Below are 17,958 nucleotides of genomic sequence, written 5' to 3'. Positions count from 1 at the left end.
GTGAGCCTGCTTCCCCCTCTCTCTGCCTGTCTCTCTGCCTACTTGTGATGTCTCTCTCTCTCTGTCAAATAAATAAATAAAATCTTGAAAAAAAAAAAAGAGAGAGATAAACTAGAGAAAGTAAGTGATTTACTCAAGGTCACTAAATTGACGTTGCTTGTGTTGGGTTTCTCATTAAGGATAAAAAGTTATCTTCAGCTAATAATATTTTTAAAAAATTAAGTATCCCTGAAGGTAGTGCTCCTCAGATGTAGTCCAAGGATCAACAGCGTGGCATCGCCCAGGAGTCTGTTAGAAAAACACAACATCTAGCTTCATCCCAGACCTCCTGAATCAGAATCAGTATCTTAACATGACCTCCATGGGATTAGGATACACATTCAAGTCTGAGCAACACTACCTTAGGGGTTTGGCCTATTGTATACGGAGTGATTTCAGAATGTAGGTCCCTCTTCAAAAGAGTTACAAAGCCATTTGTTAACCTTGACTTTATCTGAGACAACAGAACTCCTTCCTGGAGAGTGATTACAGTGGTTATTGGACAAGTCTTGAATCTATTGAGCTCTCAGCTACATTAGGCATGATTTTTATGGTCTCACCAAGCAGGTCAGCTCCACACCAAGGGACCCTGATAATCTCAGAGAGAAAGGTCTGGGTATTGTTTTTCAAGTGGGTTCTGAGCACTAAACATCAAAATCACCTGGCACAGATTTCTAGGACTTCCCCAGATCTAATGAAGCTGGGGAGGGGGCCAAGGGTCTGCCTATTCCATAAGTTACTAGCTTAGGATAAGGAAGTCCCATGAGGGGTAGTAACAAGCATTTGGGGTGACATCAGTCCCCGAAGACATGCAGCTTTTCAGCAGCTTGAAAAAAAAAAAATTTTTTTTTTTAAGAAACCATACCAGAGAGAGTAAGCTCAGAGTCCTTCCAGGAAGAAGAGGTATTCTACCAGCTTCTTCCATTGACTGCTGGAGAATGAGGACAAGAAACCCTGCCACTGCCTTGAGTCTGCCTCAGGGAAAAGGATGGGGGCCTCTGGGGTCTCCAGCATCACTGCCAAGGAGCAGATGCCAAAACACACACCTCACTCTGCCCAGTTAGAAAACTTCATGGAAAGAATCCTTAAAGTTTCCTTTTCATTGGGACTCACCGTTCTGTCTTGGAACAAATCAAGAGGTTGGTATTGTTGGAGGGGTGGGGAAAGGAAGCAGGGCCGGAAGAGAGTGAGGGAGAGGACCGGAATAGCCTCTGGTTTGCTTCATCCAGGCCTCTGCCTGGATAGAAATGGTGGCTTCTCCCCCTTAATCAAGGCCCTCTGGCCTTCTTCCACAGGAAGTGCAGGGAGATGGAGAACTTCACGTTTTCAGCTCTGTTTTATGGAACACCCACCGCAGTACACCACCACTTTGTTTCTGGCTGTTTTTCTAGTTCAGGCAGTTTTCTTCCCCACAGCACAGTGGATCCTCCCACCCCCAGCAAACCTCCCCTCCACTGGAGGATTTTTTCAGTCAAGAAAGAAAGATAGAGATCTTCCAGCATTATTTTATATATATCTTTTACTAAATATATACATATAGTAAAAATATAGAAATCCATATAATATACTAAATATATATATCCAGGTGCTAATGAGAACAGTTTTAAGGTACTAATGAGAACAATACTTAATCCATCAAGATGGGCTTCCTGAAATACTAGACCTTGAACTTTTAGGGTGAGGAACATTCAAAAAGTTCCACACAGTTACTCCTAGGTATGTGCAGAATCTCTCCTTCTACCAGGTTTTTTTCAGAGAGGTAAGGAGGGACTATTCCAAGCACCATCTTTTCTGACACTCAGGAGACATTTAGTAATGTAGCAAGCAAGTCAGTGGTTCCTCCAACTTCGTCCACAGTGTTCCTGCCACCCAGTCCCAACTCGGCACAATGACCCATTTCTGGCTCTGTCTAGGTCCCCAGGGGGAGAGTTCTTATCTCCTGACTGCAGCCCAGGCCCCCCGGTTTGAGTAGTCATGCTGGAGAGGAGTGGAAAGCCCAGTTTGGGAACAAGACGGTACAGCCTAGTACTATGTCATTTTGAAGAAGGAAATCCTATCTAGTGCGTCTTTACAACCTCTAAGGGCTCAGACCCCCCACTCTTTACAATGGCTTACACTGGCTCCTTTGCGTTCCTTCTGACCCTTCTAGGAGAGGAATTTTGGCATCTCATATTAATCCATGAAGCTGGGAAAGACCTTGAACCATGAGCACATCCCACCGCACAATGATTAGGACATAAAATGACAGACTTGTTTTCTCAACCACTATGGATTTTGGGGTGGGGGATGGGGGGTTTGGTTTACTTAATAAAGTGCTACTTCTTCTGTTTATGGCACAGAGGATTACACACATGTGTATAAACATACACACAGAGAGACGCAGCCTATCCCAAATCATTGGTTGTTCTAGAAGGAAACCATAGATTAGTACCAATTTATTTATTTGACCCAAAAATGTAGTTATCTGATTATTAATCACCTAGACTTCCAAACAGACTTACTGTCCCAATTATATTTTCCTTATAGGAATATTAAAAAGAGTTTGAATTTTGTTAGCTAGTAACAGCAGGAGAGAAGGTGAGAAAGGACTAAGTGTTATTGCAAGCAATTCTTAAAGGCTTTCATTCACTAATTGTCATTTTGAAGATACAAGGAACACAGGACAGAAGTAATCAGAGAATAGAGGACTGACTGTGCTTATTAACACATGAATAGATGGCAGATCAGTACACCGGAATGCATATGGAAATTTAGTATATGACAAAAACAGCATTGAGTATCAGAGGGGAATGCTGAATCAAAAATTAGAACATTAAAAATAAGAAAAAATGAGAGATTCATATTTTGAATCTCAGAGTAGGGAAAATCTGGTTTTACCAAGAAGGCTTAACATTTATTATACATTTTATCACTTAAAGGGCTTCTATAGGGCTAAAACTCAGTTAATAAGATCAAAAGACAAACACAAAACTGGGGGAAACTTATAATGTGTATCACAAGGAACTTAATATCACAAGAAATGGGCAAATGACAGGAACTGCATTTCACATAAAATGAAATATAGTTGGCTCTAAAATTTATGAACAAAAGATACTTATCCTACTTCCTAATAAGAAAATACAAATTAAAACTATGAGATACTATTTTTTACCTGCTTGAGGAAATAAAAGATGAAACATTTGTTAGCATATTTGTTTCTGGGGATCTGGAGAGTATTGTCATGCATCTGATGCAAAAGTGAGCTAGCAAAACTTACTGTAGGGAGCAATTTGGTAATGTCTATCAAAATGTAAAACTGACTTCTCTTGGAATTAACTCTACAATATACGTATAAGATGCAAAAAGACATTCCTACAATGCAACATATTTGCCACAGCATTATTTGAAATAGGGAGAAAGGAGTGTAAGAAGCATAACTGTCCATTAATAAGGGACTGATTAAATTAAGCACAGTATGGCTATAAAATGGAGTATTATGCGGCCCTAAAAAAGAATGAATAGAATAAAGTCCAGGAATGGATTCTAGGTATACACTCAACTGTGACAAAGGTGTAAAGGTAATGCACTGAGGGAAAGACAATCTTTGAAACAAATGGCACTGGAAAAACTGCATATCTATATGTAAAAGAAAGCCTGACCTTAGGCTCTTACTTCAAACCATACACATACATTAAGAGAAGATCATAGACTTAAATGTAAGAGTTAAAATTATAAAAATTTTTAAAAGAAAATGTAGGAGAAAATCTTTGTAACCATAGTTAGGCAATGATTTCTTAGTTATGACATAAAATGCACAAACAATACATGAAAAAATTGATAAACTGGACTTTGTCAAAATCAAAAACTTTTGCTGTTTAAAAAAAAAAGGACACCATTATAAAAATAAAACAAATGAAGAGAAAAATAAACAGAGCTGATAAAACCCTTGTTTCCAGAATATATAAAGAACTCTTAACAACTCAAGAGTAGGACAAACAACCCAATTAAAAGCTGGGCAAATATTCTGAATAGATACTTAACCCCAGAAGATATATAAACAGCAAATAAGCACATGAAAAGATATGTAATAGCAATAAAGAAAACGCAAATTAAAACCATGATGAGCTATAACTACACATCCAGTAAAATGTCCCAAACCAAAAAGACTGAAAATACCAAATGTTCTTGAGGATGTGCAGAAACTAGGCTCTTATCCACTGTGGGATAAGACAGCTGGGAATGTGACGGGGTATTGCCAGTTTGGGAAACAGTTTGGCAGTTTCTTAAATAGTTAAATCTATACTTACCATGCAACCCAGCAATTCTACTTCTGGGCAACTGCCCACTAATAATGAAATCACATGTCCATATAAAAGACTCGCACACAAACGTTCACAGCATCCTTATTCATTTGCCCCAAACGGGAAACAATTCAAAGGTCAATCAGTTGGTGAGTAGAGAAACAAAAGGTGGTAGATCTGTGCAAGTGGGGTACCTCCCAGCCATGAAAAGGGACTACTGCTTTGTGCAATGACGTGGTGAATGTCAAAAACTGCTTGCTAAGGAAAAAGAAGCCAGACACAATAGTATTTAAGGAGCCCGATGTAGAACAAACAGTGAATGATTTCATTTATTTGAAATTTTGAAAAACCAAAAAATCTAGAGAGAGGAGAAAGTAGCTGAGTGGCTGACAGGGGCTAGAAGTGGAAGCTGGAAGTGACTGCAAATGAACATCATGGAACTTTCTGGAAGTAATGAAATTATTCCAAAAGTGGGGTTTGGTAATGATTGTACAACTATATAAATTTTCTAAAACTCATCACACTGACACTTAGAAATGTATGCATTTTATATTACATAAATTACATCTCAATAAAGCTGTCAAATTTGTGAAAGAAAAAAAGTGAAGAAGTTCTATACGTTGTAATAATGGAGCAACCTCCAACCTGTACACCTGCCAGTGTACATAATGCTACCACTTTTGTGTAAAAACAAACAAAACAAAAGTATATTTTTGGTATGCAGAGAATATCTCTAGAAGGATACAATCCTCCTGCTAATAGAATTTGCCTTTGGGAACAAAACAGATGAACATAGGGGAAGGGAAGGAAAAATAAAATAAGAGGAAAACAGAGAGGAGGCAAACCATAAGAGGCTCTGAACTCTAGGAAACCAACTGAGGGTTGCTGGAGGGGAGGGGGGCAGGGTAGAAGGATGGGGTAACTGGGGGATGGGCAAGAAGGAGGGCACTGAAGTAATGAGCACTGGGTGTTATAGGCAACTGATGAATCACTGACCTTTACTGCTGAAACTAATAATACAGTATATCTTAATTAAATTTAAATAAATAAATCAGCTAACTAATTACTTAAAAATTTTAAAAAAGAATTTGCCTTTGGGCAGGTGAGTGTGATGGCTGGGGTAGGGGAAGGAGTGTAAAGGAAACATTTTCACTGAATATCCTTTTGTACTCAATCAAAACAAATGAGAAAAGAGAGGAAGAGGGCGGGGGGGGGGGGGGGGGGAGCTTTGAGTCCCACACCAGCTCCGTGACTGTGGGCAACTGTCTGAGCATCTATTTCCTTATCTGTAAGATGAAGGGGTTGGACCAGTTGCTCTCTGAGGATGCTTCTGACTTTTCAAGTTTCGTACTTGGAGAATTTCTTTAAGGATGATCATATCGCATCTGTCTACATTCCTGCTATCTTTCCGCTGCCAGCATGTCACAGACTATCACACAGAAAGCCACTACCCAAGGCTTTGTTCTTTCTTGCTCAGGTGCATCTCAGTATATCAGGTCCCCATAGTCTTGGCAACATGGAAAATATGGTTGTTAACCAGGGTGACAAGGCGTCCCAGCAAGCACATACGTGGGGAAGGAGTGACAAGTCAATACAGAGGAGTGCTCACAACTCGTGTTGTACGGCGACTGCTTGAAATCAAGTCCTAGCCCTCTTGCTTGCCAGCAGTGTGGTGATAAACACATGGATAGTTCCAATTTCTTCATCTGCACGGCAGATATAAAAACAGCTCCCCCCTCTTAAGGTTTACTGTGGAGAGTAAGAGTGATAATTCATGTAATTGCTTAGTACAGTGCCTGCCTAATGGTAATATTCAATATATATTAGCCCTTCTAATTATTAATCTGAATTCCCCTGCTCATGGGACCCACTTTCCTGGCAGTGGAGGGAAGGTTATCAAGCTGCGTACTCACTAATGTCATGAGCTGGGAGTTTGGGGGTGATGGAATGGCTTGTTTTTTTCTAAATCCAAGAACCCAAATGGAGATACTGGAGCCATTTCTGCTGCCCCCAAGCCAGTATCACTGAGGGAAACTTCTAAGGTTACATCCCTGGAGTCGATTAAATCCATGTGATGAAGGCAAGCTGCAAAGAGACTGACATCAGGCTGGGGGGTCGAGCCTCATAAGTTAGAGAGCAAGTTTCCATATGCATGATAAAAGTGCCTTAATTACACTTGGACCAGAAGATCATCAAATATTAATATCAGGGCCATCACATAACCTCCTTGCCATGGTAGCCATTCAGTAAATGTGAATTGCGGCTTCCAAGCAAATCAAACCAAACGTCTTCCATCACCGTGATGTGCACAGGCTCATGGTCCCCAACTTCAGTCTCAGTGCCGCACAGCAAGGGCGATATCTAAACCCGGACAACCTGGGGTCCCTGTAACTTTGTCTCAGCCACAGATAGTGGCCCGAACCTCACAACAACAAACTGATAGATTTCAAGTGAACTAAATGTCTCTTGTTTATAGGGTGATCGTGAACCCCTTTTGTGTACACTCTCTGCCTCATACGTTACCATGTCACATTCTGGAACTAGGTTCCAGAAGGCATACTTTACTTTAGGGGGTTGCCCAGCTCATATGCATCTGTTCTGCTTAACTACATCAGAACCATATTGGTTAGGGACTGTGTTTTTAAGCATTTTGGTCCCTTCCAGAACAAGAGCCCTCCAAATTCCTGCTGGCCTCACATTAGTTCTCTCAGATCCTCTGGGAAAGCTCTTATTATTCCCACCTAGAGATGGGAAAACTGAGGCTTAGGGAAGAGGAACACCTGGTTGGAGTGCTACAGCTCTGTGGATCTCCAGGGGGTCTGGGGACTGAAGGAGGCAAGGAATCTGTATTAGATGTCAAGGCTTAATATTTGCATGCAGACTAAATAATGTTGTGATTGTGTATATAACTCTGCTTTTCCAATCTAATTATATTAGGGTAATTAATAAAATATAAATTAATTTGAAGAGGCTACTGAACTCAAAGAGCTTTGGGTTATTTCATTTTTTTTTTCTAACTTATTAGGGATTTGGAAAATGAGTTTATTTTTATGATTTGCAATGGGAATCCTCATGCTGAGATGCCGGGGAATCACTGCAGGAGACCAAAACCGGGATTCGCTAATAAAATGCAGGGAGGTACTTGGGATAATTTAGGTCTCTGGTGGCAATGAGTTTTCCATTCTTAAACTACTACCTAGAACCAATTCGTGTATTTGAAAGAAGTCTAGAAAGTGTTTGGAAGTATGTGTCATTACTGTTTAATTTCTTCATCTAACAGCTGTCTTAAAAACAAAACAAAACAAAACCCTGGGACGCCTGGTGGCTCAGTCGGTTAAGCAGTTGCCTTCAGCTCAGGTCATGATCCCAGGGTCCTGGGATCAAGTCCCGCATTGGGCTCCCTGCTCTGTGGGGAGCCTGCTTCTCCCTCTGCCTGCCACTACCCCTGCTTGTGCTCGCTCACACTCTCTCTCTGACAAATAAATAAATAAATAATTTTTTTTTTTTTAAAGTCCTGGTTCCTTTCCTTTCTATCTGTGTGACCTTGGGCAATTTGCTTAACCTGTTTGTGTCCTAGTTTCCTCATTGGTAAAATGGAGAAAAGAACAGTACCTGCCTCACACAATGCTGGGAGAGTCACATGAGCTAATGCATGTGACGTCTTTCACACATTCTTGACACACAGCAAACACTCAGCAAATATTATGGTTGTGTTAGGCACCACTTGCCACTGTTTTTGACACATAGTTGGGACTCAGACATTTTTGGAATGAACAATGAGTAACTGAAAATGTGAAACTGGAAGAGAGGGCAATTCTAGATATGTGATTCCTCATCTACATTTCCTTCATCTCAGGACAGCTGCTTTTGTGCAGATGACCTGTTGAGGGGTTTTTGCTTCAGGGAGCTCCAGCCGGCCAGCCTGGTTCTTCAGACTTCACAAGTCTCTCGAATTTAGATGCCCCAAGACATCTGTGGAAGGGATCGGGCAGAAAGAGCCAGCCTTGGAACCCAAGTGCAGGCTATATTCCTCTTGAAAGACTGTAAGAGGAAACAAGACCAGTAGACCTTCTAGATAGGAGAGAAGCAATGCCTTCTTACCACAAACCAAAATGCTGAGGACCACAGTTACAAGAGGGTCAAAGGAAGTTAGAATGAACTTTCATAGCAGGCTCAGTGTTTATCTAGCTTAAAATTTCACTTCCAGATTGTCCCAGGGACAGTTATTTGGCTTCTTTACATAAATAATCTTGGAGCCTAACAGAAAGAGGATTTTGTTTTTGTTTTGGTGTTTGCAAAGGGAAGTGTTGACCGAAGGTAGAGGTAAAGCACCTGTTGCTAGACTTTAAAAGATGGGCTGCTCTGAGTTTCTGTGCTGGCTGACATAGCTTTCTCTCTCTCTTTTTTTTTCTTTTCTTTTTTTAGAGGGGGTGGGGAGGGGCAGAGAGAGAGAGAGAATCCTAGCCAGTAATCCCAGTAAGCCCAGTGCGGAGCCCACAGTGGGGCTCAATCTCACAACCCTGAGATCACGTCCTGAGCTGAAATCAAGAGTTGGACACTTAATTGACTGATCCACCCAGGCGCCCCGACATAGTGCTTTTTACCATAAGTCTCAGGCAGATGGGCCAGTGAAGAGACTATCAGCTTTTCAAAATTGGCTGCTTTTTTTTTTTTTTTTTTTTTTTTAACTTAAGACCAGCCAGTAATAATCCTAGCAGTTACCGCTCCATGGTTGTCCCATGTGGGCAAGGATCTGCACTGGTGCTGTGGACACTAAAGTGAATGAAAGCCAGCTGGAGTCTTTCAGAAGTTGCCAGTAAACTAATGGCTCTATGAAATGGAGATGAAGTCTTCCCCGTCACCTCCATCCACTGGCCCTGTTTCTGCTCACTGGGACCACACAGAACAAATCCAGTCTTCCAAGTATTAGCCGTTCGAAGTATGTAAACCTACGTTACCCGGCCCCAGGCCTCCAATGCACCTCCTTCCTAACCCACAGGTCTCTTCAGCCACCTCAATAAGGTGTGGCTTCAGGACCCCCAGCAGCAGGCTGCACACTTCAGCAATTTCTAGTTTGTCCCCATCCCTCATGTTTGATCCAGAATGTTCCCTTCCCCCATCCCAGGGGTCTGGCCCATCACCAATAGACTGGGCTCCAGGAGGTCCATTTTTAGGCCAAAGTAACTGCTGGGATTCTCGCTCAGAGGGTCCAGATGAAGGAGCCTGGAGTAAAAATCAAGGAACTTGAACTGAGAATTACTTATTTGTCTTATTATTTTTCTAGCTCCCAGCCCTTATCTTGTCTTAGGTTTTATTCATTCCTCTTTACAATGATGAGAATATCTTCTTACCAGCGTTGTTAAGAAGCCCAAATACTGGTAAAGGGTAGTTACTAATTATTGAGTGCCTTTTTCTATGTCAAGTGGTTTATATTTCTTATTTTATGAAATCTTTTAATAACCCTGTGAGGTGGGTTATGTATTTTTTTTAATTGCCATTATACCACTGAGGAAAACTGGGACTCAACGATTAAGTACCTTGTCACAGACGGTTAAGTGGAAGACCTAGAATTCAAGCCCTGGGCTTCCTGACTTCCAAGTGTATGCTGCTTGTCCTGTATCACTCAGCCTCTCTGTGACATAACACACTCGAACATTCGTAGTCCTTTACCTGGCCACACTGGGTGCTCGGTAAGTCGGTTTCCCTTTCTCCTACCATCCTTTGTCTTCCTTGGGGAAATATGTAGACAGCAAGTGCCATCTCAGGGAGAAGAAGGGGATCTCAGGGTGGACTTCTCTCTCATTCCTACCCTCACTGGGATCCCTTATGTACCTTTGAATGCTTGGTTCTGTCCCCTGGAGCAACAACCATTACTCAAGTTCAGGAGTTCTCAGCTGGAGGCAGTCCAGTTCCCCCACTGAGACATTTGAAAATAGGGAGGACACCTTTTGGTTATCAGGACTAGTAGGGACCACCCATGGCCTCTAGTGTTTGGGATGGGCCGGGATGGTAAAGTTCGGCAATGAACCCACCCAAAATAGTAATAACGTCTATTCCCTTTGAGAAGGTCAAGGCTTTGACTGTCTTCTTGCCACTGTCCCTCCATACCCAGCTCAGTACCTGTCCCTCCATAGATGCTTACTACAAATCTTTATTTTCCTTTGTCACCTGTCCTATTTTCTGTATCTCTCTTCTCCCACTGGAGGTTCTGAAAGATAGTTGTCCAGCTTGCCTCTAATTCTAATTTCTGGAGGCCTTTTATAGCTCTGTCTCATCTATATTCCAATCCTCTCTCCTTCCCTTACTTTCTAAATTTTCAACAATTTGGAGGCACACAGCCCTTATGAATGCCTTCTAACTTGATCAGTTACTATTTACCCTTTTAGTAAAGGTCAAAGACATGGTTTTCTAGAGTAATTTTAGGTAGAAATCTTTTTTTCTTTTCAAGTGGATTGAAACAGCCTAAAAAGGTATTAGGTCGATGGCCTCAATGAACAGATTGTGACGTGATTAACTCTAAGTGATCTGGCTTTGGCCCAGCCAGCAGCAGTGGCCCTGGCTGGCTTGCCCTCTCAGACCCATGAAGCTACAGTCTGGATGGGGACAGGGAGGGAGAGGCCCCTTAAGAAGACAATGAGGAAAATGCTAAAACTTGAGGTCTGACCAGTTTCATCATTCTTTCTGACATGCCCGGAAAGCTGTAGCTCAAGGACTCTACTTCACTCTGGGATAGATAACCTGGTAAAGGGGAGTCAGAACTGGAATCCCAGGACACGTGTGTGCCCTGATTCTGGCTCCAGAATCACAGCACAGTGCTGCAGGAGCAAAGCATATCTGTGGTTGGATATTTCCAGAGTTCACTGCTTCTACTTTCTGGCTGATTTCTTTGGTAAGACCCTTAGCTCCCTTCTCCTTCATACATTTCAGACAGGAGGTTCTCTTCCCATGCTGGGATTCCCCACTCTAACCCACTTGGGCTCTCTCGCTTTAGGGAATTGTTTAGTCTTAAGTTCATTTTCGTTCTTTCTTAATGGAAAATCACTCTACAGAGTAGCATAGCTCAGGACTGATAAGGAAGGGCTGAGAAGGATCACAAAGCGGAGAAATGTGGTGAAGGCGGAAAGAACGAGCATTTACTTAGCACCAGCTCTGTGCCAAGCGCACTACCTATCACGTATCACGTTCGAATCTTTTTCCAGATCCACGAAAGAGTATATTAGTCAGGGTATACTCACTTAGACTTTAAAGACAAACAACTTTCAAACTGCCATGGCTATAAAAAAAAAAAAAAAAGAAAGAAAGAAAAAGGAAAGAAGGAAAAAAAAAGGATTTTTATCTTGCTTCCGCTACATGGCTCCAACTGTAGCTTTGTTCCAGGTCATCTTAACTTTAGGCTTCAGGCTAACAGAATAGCTATTATTGGAAATATTTCAGGTTGCTATGGCAGGGGGATAGAAGATTATGCAAAATCATGAACTACTTTGCAAAGATTCCACAAGGAAATGACACATGTCACATATGCTCACATTTTGTTGGCCAAAGCAAGTCTCAAGGCCATGCCTACCTATAAAGGGAATCGAGGAATGCAATCCAACTGTATGTGCAGAAGGAGAGCTAGAAACATTTGGTGGATAAAGTGTTATTATAGCTGAGAAAATGGATGCTTACGAAAATGAGTGAGTAGTGGAGTTGGAACTCCAAGGCCAGGTCTTGTGACTTGGGCTCCTGGGCTCTCTACTCTCCTATGGCAGGAACGTTCTATGAGCACCTTGTCACATACGTGGCATCATGTCTTCTCTCCAAATAACGTGTCCTTGGGGCTTAAGAAGGAGGTGTGCACAGGCACCCGGGTATGAAGAGGTTAGAGTCAAATCAAAGTTAATGTGACTCAGCCTTTCCTTTATTGTACCAATTTCTACTCTCTGTAAAGGTCTTTAACACGCTTGGCGTGAAATCAATATGTAATAGAAGTTTCATCTCTGAACACACGCCAGATTTTTGTTTTTAATCATAGTTTCAAGTACAACAGGTTTCCTTGCTTATTGCTTTTATTTGCTGTATAATGAGAAAAGGGTCACTGTGCCCTTAGTCTGGTAAGGCTGTTGCCTGGTGGATGTTCAAGGTCCAGGGGAAAGGATGTCCCAGATTCCCTCTATTATTTTCAAGATAATCTCTAGAAAAAAAAATCTTATTCAAAGAAACAAAATAAAAAGACTAATTCTACCAGCCCTCAGAAAATCATTCCCAATATTTCAACTCCCTGGAGCCCAGAGGAAAGGCTATGCTATGTTAGTTCTTCTCAGACTTTTCTAATCTAAGTACCCCTAACGGAAGGGAAAAGAAATCCTAAGTGGTCTGCCACAGGTGCAGTTTCAGATTTTAACCAGTCCTGGGTACGTGCGTGTATGTTTGCATCCTGCTCCATAACATACCCACATTTGTCTGCATGTAAAATGTTTTAAATCACTCACCACTGCATAAAATTGATACGCCAGAAAAATACACTTATTCTTGACTTTCACCACTCCCTAGGAACCTGACCTCAAGCCTTCCCTAGCCATGAATAACAATATGCCTATCACCTGAAAATGCCCCCCACATAGGGATAAGAATTACTCTTAGGTTGGGGATATGCGGGTTTCCCTTGGCAACTAGAGTACCCCCCAAAACCAGGAGAGGATAAAGGTGAAAACAAAGAGGAAGTGGAGGGGGTTGCCTGGGTAGCTTAGTCGGTTAAGCGTCTGCCTTCACTTCAGGTCAGGATCCCAGAGTCCTGGGATTGAGTCCCACATTGGGCTCCCTGCTCAGTGGAAAATCTGCTTCTCCTTCTCCCTCCCCTCTGGGTTCTCTCTCTCTCTCTCTTTCAAATAAATAAATAAATTTTAAAAAAGAAGAAGAGCAAAAGCCAGGGGCTTCCAACGTTATCCATGATGCAGTTATCCCCCTCCCCACATACCCTACCACACCCTCCATTGCTTACTCTACTCCAACCCCACTGGCGTCAGTCAGAAAGCAGTCAGTCAGAAAGCAGTCTCCCACCTCCGGACCTCGGCACTTGCTTCTCTTTCTGCCTGGAGAGCTCTTCCCCAGATATCTACATGGATCTCTCTTTTGCTTCCTTCAAGTTTTTGTGCAGTACCACGTTTTCATTGAGGCTACCCTAACCCTGTTCCCCCACCCCCCAGCCCTCATACTCCCTGTTCACTCTCTTTTCCTGCTTTGAAATTCTCCATACCTTTTAACATAACTTATAGATTTTATTCAGTGTCCATTTCTATCCACTAGAACGCAAGCTCCATAAGCACAGAGATGTTTGTCTTTTGTTTCCTGAAATATCCCCAGTGCCTAAAACTGTCTGCTGGAATCAGTTGATACATGTTTGCTGAATGAAAAACCAAGAACCCACCCATGCTGAGAAATAGGCAGGCTTGATATCAGCAATCTAGCGTGAATGTGCAGCAGTGGCCTTTGTTGTCAGCAGGCTGACTTGGCCCTACCTTGGGGGCTGGTTCAGGAATCTTGGAGGTTCCCTAAGGCAGGATCATCTGCCCAGTTTCCCAGTGTCGTTCTGGTAACTGTCTATGAGGCCCAAGGAAAAGGTCTGGTTCCAGAGAGCATCTAAATGTCTCCTCCCAACATCCTCTGCTCCTCCCCCTCCTTCATCACACACAAATACACCACACAACCCTCTCATTTTCCAAGGACACAACTCAGGCTATTTCCAAAACTGAGATTCTGATCCAAAACAGTAGCACGGTGTGTCTCCATGTGCACAGGAAGAGACAGAAGACCTCTGAGCAATTTCCTGGCCCTATATTTTTCCATTCCAGTAAATGAGGCCTTCTTTAGCTCAGGAATCTCTCTCTGAACCAAGCCAATGCCTTACTGCTGCCTGCCATTTGTCACCGCCTGGGCTTGCTTCTTTGTTCTTTTATTTTCTATTTTAAGGGACCAGTGCCAGGGTCCCTTATGTCAAAAAACTTTTGACTACCAGGTGTTGACTACTAGTTAAGGCACACACAATGCTAATGGAGAATTCCCTTCCTAAATAGGCATTTTATTTAATAATACGTAATACTTCAACTGCACTCTGTCTTCAAAGAGTTCTGCAAACTGCATATGCTGTTAGGCTGAGCAGCACTTGAGTTCATGTTTTATGGCTCAGAAACCAGCAAGGTTAAATAATTGCTTAGACTCTTGCTAGCTGTGCTTCAGACAAGGCACTTTGCTTTTTATAATGGATAAGGAAATATAATCCATAAAAATGTTATTCTTTAGCAACTGACTTAATAAATTAGTTTTCAGTTCTCCCCATGTGCTTTTTTTAAAGCCATATTTGTAACTTGCTGCCTTGGCTGTGCTGGCTTCTCTTTGTTTCCAGAGACCGTTTCATGGTCCTCTTCTCCCTTATCCTCATCCCTCCTCTTCCTCTTTTCTTTTTTTTTTTTTTTTAAGATTTTATTTACTTATTTGAGAGAGAGTGGGAGAGCAGTAGCAAGGGGGAGAGGTTGAGGGGAGGGAAAGAAGCAGATTCCCTGCTGAGCAGGGAGCTGGATGTGGGACTTAATCCCAGGTCCCTGGGATTTCTCTCTCCTTCTGCCCCTTCCCCTGCCCTCTCTATCTAAAAATAAATAAATAAATCTTTACCTAAAAAGTAAGCCAAAGTTCCTGGAAGAAGGCTGTTTGGCATGGGCCATGGTAGGGGCAGTCCAGGTGGTGAGAAATGGCTGGAATCTGCATGGACATTGAAAACAGAACCCACAGAATTTGGTAATCCATATACTTGGGCACTCAGGAGGTCTGTCCAGGACTATGTCAGCGAGCTGTGAAGGAATGGTTATGAATGGTGTGCCTTCTTCCCTTCCAATAAAGGAAGAAGAGGCAGGATTCTTGTTGGTTCAACCCCCTTGCCTTTTGTCCTTTTTCCTTCACTTTAATTGAGGGCCTATTGATGTGCTAAGCATTGTGTTGGGATATAGCAGTAAATGTGAACAGGGTGACTACCCTTACAGAACAAACAGTTTACAAAGGGAGTCAGATGTTAAGTGAATAATCACACACACACACACACACACACACACGTAAATGGAAAATGACCACTCTAATGTACACTAGGTGTCAAAATTAGTTTATCTGGGGGCATCTGGGTGGCTCAGTTGTTAGGCATCTGCCTTCCACTCAGATCGTGATCCCGGGGTCCTCAGATCAAGCCCTGCATTGGGCTGCCTGCTCCACAGGCAGCCTGCTTCTCCCTCTCATACTCCCCCTGCTTGTGTTCCCTCTCCCACTGTCTCTCTCTGTCAAAGGAATAAATAACATCTTAAAAAAAAAAAAAAAAAGGTTTATCTGCCCTGGTCAGGAAGTGCTAAAGAAAGAACGCTTTACTGGGATCTAAATAGACACGTGCCAACCAGACAAAGATGGCAGAGGGAGGGGAAGAGTGTCCCAGGCCATGGGAATGGCATGCACAGTGGTTCTGGAGGGAGGGGGAGCACAGTATGGATGAGGAACTGAGAGAAGGTCAAAGTGAGTAAAATGCAGAGAGCTTGGGGAACGTGAGCAAAATGCAGCTGGAGAAATGGACAGGGTCAGACTGTTGGGCTTGTGGGCCATGTTCAGATTTTGATCCTCATCCTGAAATCAATGGGAAATAGCTGGAAGCCTTCAAGTAGGGGAATGATGGTCCTATGTGCTTGCTGAGTGGAGTGAGAGTGATGTGGAAGGCCAAGTACAAGACAAATGCCGCAGCTCAGGTGAGTTGATGCTTGGTGCTCCTGTGGAGCTGGGAGAGAGCTGGGAGGTCCTGATGAGAAGAAAGATCAAGATCCGAGAGCTATTTAGAAAGTAGACCAGGGTTTGGTTGGGCCAAGAGGCATGTTCCCAGTTCTTTGTTTCAAATACTTGTACCAGTGGGGGTAAGACACTCCTATTTGTAGAAGTCACCTACTTATATTAGACCAAGCCCTAAGGCAAGCTGGAAAATCTATTTTTCTTTAAATATTTTTTAAAAAAGGGTTTACCATAGGATGGTTTAGTGTCTAGGCTTACCAGAAAGAGAGGATGAGACAGATGATTGCCCCTAGCCCTGTCCTGGCCTGCTTGTATAATGAATTAATATAGTCCTGCACCAACAACAAGGTCTCTAAGCCAGCATTGTCCAAAAGAAACATAATATGATACAAGCCCTAAATGTGATCTTGTATTTGTGAGTAGCTATATTTAAGGAGAAAAAACCCAGATGAAATTAATTTGAATAACCTATTTTATTTAACCCAGTAAATTAAAAAAAATACTGAGACAGGTAGCCAACAGAATAATCACTAGTGAGGTACTTTTTAAATTTTTAACTACATTTTTAAAATCCGGTGTGCTTCTACACATATGGCATGTCTGCATTTGGATTAGCCATATTTCATGTGCTCAAAAGCCACATCACACATGGCTAGTGAGTACTGAACTGGACCACAAAGCTCTAAACCACCGAAGAAGCCACACAGATCTTAAAACCACGTACAAAACACTGAAAATATAAGTCCTTCTATAGTAATTTAAAAAGGCAAGTAGGGACACCTGGGTGGCTCAGTTGGTTAAGCGTCTGCCTTTGGCTCAGGTCAGAATCCCAGGGTCCTGGGATTGGGCCTCACGATGGGCTCCTTGCTCAGCAAGGAGCCTGACTCTCCCTCTGCCTTCTGCTTGCCTCTCTCCCTGCTTGGGTGCTGTCTGTGTGTGTGCATGTGTGTGTGTCATATAAATAAATAAAATCTTTCTTTTAAAAAAGGCAAGTAATATTTTAAGTAGAGCTTCTTCAATTTCAAAATCAAATAATTTGCAATTAACTAACTATATGAATTCAAGGAAGTTGGTTTTCTTTTCTATGCCTCAGTGTACAGAAAGGAACCACAGTGGGACTGGATAGTATGTATCAGCCTTTCTGGTTTGACTTAACAATCACTGACTCCCTGTGAAGGAAGTCCAAATAGTTTTCCTCCTCTTTATTTTAATTCTCATTTCCCACAGAAATCTTTCCTTCCAAACTTCTAAATTCTTCTATGATAGCTGAAGGTAGGAAATAAGCTAGTTCAATAGTAAGCAGACAAAACTCCAATAACAGTTTTCATTCTAAGGCAAAAAAAAGTTGGATTTTCTTAGGAAATTTGAATACTAACTGGATATTTAATGATTAAGGAAACTTATGATGTTTCAGATATTATATATAGCACTGTGGCTGTATTTTAAGAAAAAATCCTTATGTTTAAGAGATACATCCTAAAATATATTTATAGAGGAAATAATATGTTGTCATGGATCTACTTCAAAATCATCCTAATTAGGAGGCAGGGGAGAAGGTGGGGTTTAGATGAAATAAGATTTGTTGTAACTGAAATTTGGTGTTTCACATGGGATTCACATGGGATTCATTGTTCTATACTCTCTACTTTTATAGTGTACTTTTTCTTTTCCTAAAGATTTCCAGACTTTCTGAGGTCCTACTTGAGGTAAGATTTTCAAACGTTCCCCTTAAATACTGTGTATGCCTCATGGCACGGATGCAAAAGCTTACCTAAGCACCGAGAATACACAATTCTTATTTAATACTGCAATGGAATAAAGCCATATGTTAAGGGCCCCAAATTCCCAT

At 42.0% G+C, this 17,958-nt stretch overlaps 1 protein-coding gene across 2 annotated transcripts in view; it reads left to right on the top strand.

Moving 5' to 3' along the window:
* Positions 1 to 17,958, top strand: part of ZNF366 (zinc finger protein 366) — a 67,825-nt gene that overhangs the window by 6,259 nt on the left and 43,608 nt on the right. The window contains exon 1 of one of the 2 annotated variants that reach the window (XM_047730456.1): positions 15,939 to 16,072. The exons of the other annotated variant lie outside the window; for it this stretch is intronic. The gene's annotated coding sequence lies outside the window, so the exon portion shown is untranslated. Of the gene's footprint in view, positions 1 to 15,938; positions 16,073 to 17,958 lie in introns of those variants that run through there. 2 annotated transcript variants of the gene reach the window in all.

Source organism: Lutra lutra, chromosome 5 (assembly GCF_902655055.1).
Source record: "Lutra lutra chromosome 5, mLutLut1.2, whole genome shotgun sequence".
Lineage (NCBI taxonomy): Eukaryota > Metazoa > Chordata > Mammalia > Carnivora > Mustelidae > Lutra > Lutra lutra.
Note: the sequence above shows the minus strand (reverse complement) of the source record. Positions and strands in the feature narration are given on the sequence as shown.